Source organism: Plecotus auritus (assembly GCF_963455305.1).
Source record: "Plecotus auritus genome assembly, chromosome: 13".
Classification (NCBI taxonomy): domain Eukaryota; kingdom Metazoa; phylum Chordata; class Mammalia; order Chiroptera; family Vespertilionidae; genus Plecotus; species Plecotus auritus.
In genome coordinates this window covers 28233256-28240609 of record NC_137779.1, presented here as the reverse complement: position 1 = coordinate 28240609, position 7354 = coordinate 28233256, and positions in this window count along the sequence as shown.

Genomic DNA, 7354 nt, shown 5'->3' with positions numbered 1-7354 from the left:
TGCACTGGGCTTCTCTCTCTCTCTCTCTCTACACACACACACACACACACACACTGAGTGGCCAGATTATCATGCGTTCAGAGATCATAATAATCTGGCCTCTCAGTGTAAACAAAGAAGTGGAGCCCTAGTGAGGGCCGATGCTCTAACCACTGAGAACACCGACCAGGGCTATTCTCTAGAATTCTTGACACCCATCTTCATTGTTTCATTAGCTCAACCAACATTTATTAAGTGCCTACAATTGTCTCAGGGATTGTCTTAAGGGTTGGTTCTGAGTAGGGGGTGAAGGTAGTAGATGACATAAATTCCTAGATGAAATTCCTCCTCTGCCAGCCCTCTTCTCAGGCTCCTATGGACAGGGAGTAACACAAGGGGTTTCCAGTCATACAAACATGGATTTGAGTCCAGGCTCTGATAAAGAGAAAAGTAGTCCCTGATATCCAGGAGCTGGTCTGGCACTCACAAGTAGGCATTGGCATTCTGGTGAACATGAAAATGTCACAGAATAAAAAAACAAAAACAAAACAAACAAACCTAAAATGTCACAGAACATCAGACAAGGCCACTCTGTGATGGTGATGAATCAAAACAATATGACCTGCCGAAACCGGTTTGGCTCAGTGGATAGAGCGTCGGCCTGCGGACTGAAGGGTCCCGGGTTCGATTCCGGTCAAGGGCATGTACCTTGGTTGCAGGCACATCCCCAGTGGGAGGTGTGCAGGAGGCAGCTGATCGATGTTTCTCTCTCATTGATGTTTCTAGCTCTCTATCCCTCTCCCTTCCTCTCTGTAAAATATCAATAAAATTAAAAAAACACACAAAAAACATTAAGACCTTTCCCATAATCTTCCATAATCGCATCTGAACCAGACAAAACATGAAAATTGTCCAAACCACAAAAATGACCAAACAATTCCCTAGCCTGGATCATATAGAGGTTGCTACTTATTCACCAATACAGCTTTAGACTCAGTCTAATGTTCCCTCATTCTAAGTAGGATTTATCAGGATACCCAATCACAGACAGTATCCAATCTAGATCAAAACCTGCTTCCTTGGGGGGTTAGAGAGCAACCAAAGGACTTGTACGCATGCATATTAGCATGACCAATGGACACAGACACTGGGGCAGTGGGGGCTTGCCGGGATGGGAATGGCTGGGGGGGAGGGGGTCAATCGGGGAAAAAGGAGACATATGTAAAACTTTAGACAATAAATAAAATAAATAAATAATAAATAAAATAAATATTCTTTTAAAACCCTGCTTCCTTAACCCTCCTCCAAATTAAATCATCAATGTTCTTTCTAACACTCTGCTACTGAGATGCCTCATCATTTCTCATGGTTCACATTACCTACCCCCACCGCCTTGCTGTAACAAGTAATAAGCACAACTTGTTCAGCCAAGGGTGTGTCCTAGAGGTCTTTAATTGGAGAACATTGAAAACTCCCATGCTCACTAGCTATGTGGCTTTAGGCAGAAGTTTCACTGAGAAGTCTCTGTTTCCGAATTTGGTAAAATGAAGAGATTTATTCCAACCTCAGAAGGTTGTTGTAAAGGCAGAACAGGCTTAGCATTGAGTTAGCTCAGTATACTTTTAAAAACTTCTGCTTGAGCTGTTACCTTCTTCAAAAAAGTCACAGAGTACCATCATTAAGAACAGACATTGCAGCCATCAGCTTCAATTAAGACAAGCTTGCTGCTCAGCCAGCGTGGCTCAGTGGTTGAGCGAAGACCTATGAATCAGGAGGTCACAGTTTGATTCCCAGCTTGCGGGTTCGATCCCCAGCGTAGGGCCTGCAGGAGGCAGCGGATCAGTGATTCTCTCTCATCATTGATGTTTCTATCTCTCTCCCCATCTCCTTTCCTCTCTGAAATCAATTTAAAAAAAAATTTTTTAAAGACAAACTTGCTGATTATATTCCCTTTTGCTCCTTGGATTTATAAGACAGACTAAAGGCAAGAGTTGAACTTTTCCTTTGTCAGAAACGAGGTCATTCTCATGTTTTCTTCTGGAAAATGATAACCACATTCCCAAAACGTTAATGTTGGGGAGTCAGCACTGCTTATTTCTGCATGTTCTTGTTACTGGAAACATTCCCAAGAAATAACAGAATTGGAACTAACACATTTGGGAAAACTTCAGCTTCAAAAATATATTAAATACCTTCTCTGCTTTAGCACACTAAGGTACTTACAGACCCCAGCAGCCCTGTTGGTGAGGTTTGCATCTAGCCCACTAGAACCCAGCATGGATTTCATATTATTTGATGCCTACAACAAATTGTGCCGGATAAAAAAATATTCATTCCAGTGGGAAAAAAATAAAATAAGTAGCAATGTTCTGATTCTTTTCCCTGCTTGCTCTGAGCATCTGAGAGTTCTCATTGGGATAGCCCTAAACTCCCCCCTGCCTTCACCCCCACTTACTCCTCTAATACTAATACTAATACTGGCAGCTGATATTTATTGAATGTTCATTAATGTGCCATAGGGATTTATGCAATTTAACCCTCACCCCAAATTGTGAAGCAAGTATTATTACTTATGAGGGGCAAGGGGCCCAGTGAAATTAAGCAACATACCCAACATCCACATAACTGGTAACAGTCTCAAGATTGGAATCTGCCCACAAAATCTGCTCCTGTGGAAATGCCGCCTCCCCACCTTGGGCCAGGGGTCTGTGAAGAGATGGAGGAAGGGATGGGGCTGGAAAGGAAGAAAAGGCTCTAACTGGTTTGGCTCAGTGGATAAGAGCGTCGGCCTGTGGACTGAAGGATCCTGGGTTCGATTCTGGTCAAGGGCACACGCCCAGGTTGCAGGATGGATCCCCAGTGTGTGTGGGGGGGTCGTGTGCAGGAAGCAGCTAATCAATGATTCTCTCTCATCATTGATGTTTCTATCTCTCTCCCCCTCTCCCTTCCTCTCTGAAATCAATAAAAATATATTTAAAAAAGAAAAAAAGAAAGGAAGGGTCTGAGGTAGGGGGATGTGGAAGTCCATGCTGAGGCATTCAGATCTCCAAATCTGGCCTACCCCCACCCCCATCCCACCCCACTCTGGGGTTAGTCTGTCCTTTTCCATACAAGAAGCTCAAAGAGAGAAAGACCATGTGTGCAGACAGAAGGGAGAATAAACCGGAGGAAGCACCATCTAATCCTCCTCAGCCCCAACCCTTCCATGGAAGAGCTGAGCTGGTTAGGATCATGGCCTCATTGGTTACCCAACCTGGGGCAAATGTGCAAATCCTTGCTGTGTGCCTTCCAGCGTGTTACCTACCCCCGGGCCTCAGGTTCCTCTCATTCTTTGTGCATGGGTCCTAAGGTTAGGCCAAAGGCCACTGCCGTCAAGCTTTCTGATCCAGGACAGCTCAGGGTCCATTAATTCTGCCCCCCCCCCATGGGGGACCTACCCCAGGGCACTGTCCACAGGGTGGCCCTGCTGACCAAGGGCAGGGTCTCACTTGGGTCAGGAGCAGAGTGAACCATCCTGACTTCCAGGTTCGGGTCTGAGAGTATTGTTGGTTTAGAGACGTGGCCATTAGGTGGTATCAGGGCCATATTCTGGAATCTTCTGAGAGCTGGTTCAAGAGGATCCTATTTCTGGGAGTTAGACTCTTCCCAAAGGATTCTGGGATATTCCCAAAACATATGAGGCATGGACAAAAATCCAGGAAACTAGGTAAGGGAAAAACTAGTGAAGGAGAGAAAATCTGGAAGGCAGTAAGAATTCATGGGGTCCAGCCCCTGGGCTGTGTGGGGAGGGAGGCGGGACACTCCTGGAACTGGGCTTCTCTGCATTGCACCTACAGGAGCCCAGGAAGGAAGGAAGGAATGTTTGCTTAGGGCCTACCACATGCCAGGAATTGTGGGGAGATCTTTTCCTTATATTTTTCTCGGTGAAGCTTTTTAGTAGGTCATTGAGGAAAGAATTATTGGCCATTTTACAGAGGAGGAAAGTGAAGCTCAGAGAGGTGAAGAAACGTGGTCAGTGTCACACAGCGAGGAAGTAGAGCTGGATTTCGTGCTTCTGAGTCCCGGGGAGGATGAGCTAGAAGTCGGGTGGCCAGATAAAATACAGGATGCCCCGTGAAACCTGAATTTCACACAAACAACAAATGGGACATGCTTATACTAAAAAATTATCTGCTCTTTATCTGAAATTCAAACTTAAGTCAGTGACTTTCATTTTTGCTCATCTGGAAATCCTTGATAGAGGAGATGTCCATGGCCCCAAGAGCAAGAACAGGCAGAACTTTGGACTGCGGGGTCCAGAAAAGAAGTTTGAATGACACTTCAATGCCCTCGACCCTCTCCGGGAGTAGGCCTAGGTACCAAGGCCAACTGGTGCCTGCTATCTGCTGCGTGGCCACCAGGGGGCAGCCGAGGTATGCACAGCTTCCGATCTGCTGACTGGAACCTTTCCCAAGGCCTGGGGGCAACCAACGGACAAAGATCCTCAGAATCTCAGATTTTCCCCACTCTGCACCCCACCTGTTCACCTTCAGCCTCCCCATACCAGCAAATTTCCCCGCCCTTTGTTCATCCGTGTTCAGGCCAGAAACCTGGGAATTACTCTTTTTTTTTTTTTTTTTTTCTCAAGACAATGTAATTTGCATACAAAAAAGGTCAGTCTTAGATGTTCAGCTCCATGAATTTTTACATACACACCCTTGTAAACACTCCCAGAGCTGTACTGTCCCGTACAGTGGACTTTAGCCTCAGGTGGATGCTGAGTGCTTGACATGTGGAATCCGTAAGTATAAAATACCCTCCGGATGCCAGAGACTTGGTATGAAAAAAGGGTGTAACACAGCTCGCTAATAATTTACAAATACTGATTACATGTTGAAATAACACTTTACACATGGATATCATCTACAATATATTATAAACTTTATTCCTTCTGTTTCTTTTACTTTTTAAACGGTGGCTAGATGATTTAAAATTACACTTATGGCTCACATTAGAGTTCTTTTGTTTAGTGCTAGAGCAGATAGGATCTGATTTATTCGCATGTAAAATAGGTACTCAGAGAAGTGGAGTCATTGGCTGAGTTGGGTGGGAAATCGGGTGTTTGAACCCTGAGCCCAGGGCTCCCCACAGTGTCCCCGACTCCAGTTCTCTGACCTGAATGGGCTGCTATTTGACTTCTTCCAGGGTCATATCCCATTTGAGACTTCAATCAATCCTCAGGGGGGGACCTAAAGTGCACTTGCCCACCCTGGGTTGGGGGTGTCAGGGAAGAGGGCTTCCTGTAAGGGGTGATCCAACCGACACTTGAAGGATGAGTAGGAACAAGCCGGGTGAAGGAGAGGGAAGAGTGTTTTAGGGAAAGGGCACATCATGGGCAAAGGGCCTGGGAGGGCCTGGTGATGGAGGAATGAAGAGTAGTTCTGTGTGGCTGCAGCAGAGAAGTGAGGAGCTGGGGAGGTCAGCCAGGCTCAGATCCTGCAGGGCATGACCAGCTTCCACCTGGTGGCCAGGAGAGGGGCAGGGGACAGACCCGTCCGGGCTTGTGTTTTTGGAAAGATCAGGACAGCTGCTCTTTGGACAAACCTTATTCTAGGACAGAAAACTGAGAGCCAGAGAGGCAAAGGGCTTGTCAGGATCAGACAGTGAGTCCGAGGGTAGACAAGAAAGACCAGGCAGGTGCAAGAAGGGACCAGGAAGGGAGCAAAGAGAGTTCCTAGCTCAGGAGTTTCTCTAGATGGTGCCGGCTTTGGGTGCCCACTAGGTGGTAGCAGAGACTGGACCAAATTCTGAGAGCTCAGGCAGGGCCCACCCCCCTGTCCCGCAGGCCCTCCTGCTTTCATCTCCTGGTGGGGGCATAAGGGGCTGCTCCCTGGGCCCTCTGGTCTAAATCCCAGAGCAGCAAGGAGAACCCTGGGTGTCAAGAGTCTCAAGGCCTGGTCCTAGCTCCAGTTCCCCTCTGCCATTGACCCTGGGCAAATGCACAGATAAAACTGTGCGTCAGAAACTTGAGTCCTTGGCTATACTAGTAGATATGGGGGCGTTATTATTTAGTCTACCAGGGGCCACATTCTGCAGTCAGACCTCCCTCTGAGCCTCTTGACCCTCCTTGTTATGCTCCCTGCCCACCCTCTTCATCCTGTTGAGTGAATTAGACTCCCAGGGCCTCTCCAAGACACCAAGGGCCTGGTCAGTTCCAAGAGGGGAGAGGATGTGAGCTAAGGTCTCTAAGTTAAAGCCAACAAACAACCCAGGTTTCAGCTTCCGCCAAAGAGCCCTGCGTGGAATGACAGGGTGGATAAGCAGCAGAACTTTGGGCGCCTGGCCCTGCGGAGGCGAATTCCACTTCGGGTGGTCAGCACCTGCACAGCAGCTCGTACACTGTTGTCAGGGTCGATCCTCACAGTCAGCCGTCCTGTGGGACCCCACCCACAAACAGGCCAGTAACAATCAAGACTCAATGACAAGAGGAGGACCCGTATAACCCACACAAGGGACATTCCTAGAGCACCCAACCCCGGTTATAATGGAGACTGTGCCACTGGGTCCCACAGGACATCAAATACATAAGGCCACCCTACCAAGACTGGGAATCACAGCAGATCTACCTAAAACCCAGGAACAAACACAAAGAGGCAGCCAAAATGGGGAGACAAAAGAAACATGCCCCCAATGAAAGAACAGGAGAAAGCTCCAGAAAAAGAGCTAAATTAAACAAAGGCAAGTAATTTATCAGATATAGAATTTAAAAAAAAATGGTTATAATGATGCTCGAGGAACTTAGAATTACCCCAGCATGAAAATGGACATAGAAACCATATAAAAGAACCAGTCGGAAATGAAGAATACAATGATCTGAAATGAAGAATACACTGGAAGGAATAATAGTAGGTTGGATGAAGCAGAGGATCAAATCAGTGATTTGGAAGACAAGGTAGAAGAAAACACCCAATCAGAGGAGCAAAAAGAGAAAATTTGTTTTAAATGAGGAAAGTTTAAAGGACCTTGGAGACAACATGAAGCGTAACAACATCCGCATCATAGGGCCACCAGAAGGAGAAGAGGGAGAGCAAGGGATCAAGAATCTATTTGAAGAAATAGTGACTGAAAACTTCCCTAACTTGGTGAAGGAAAAAGACACACAAGTCTAGGAGGTGCTGAGTCCCAAACAAGATGAATCCAAAGAGGCCCACACCAAGACACATCATAAATAAAAGGGCAAAGGTGAAAGACAAAGAGAGAATCTTAAAAGCAGCAAGAGAAAGACAGTTACCTACAAGGGAGCTCCCATAAGACTGACTAAGTGAAAGAAGCTAGTCACAAAAGGTTACATACGGCATTCCATTTCTATGAAATGTACAGAACAGGCAACTCTGGA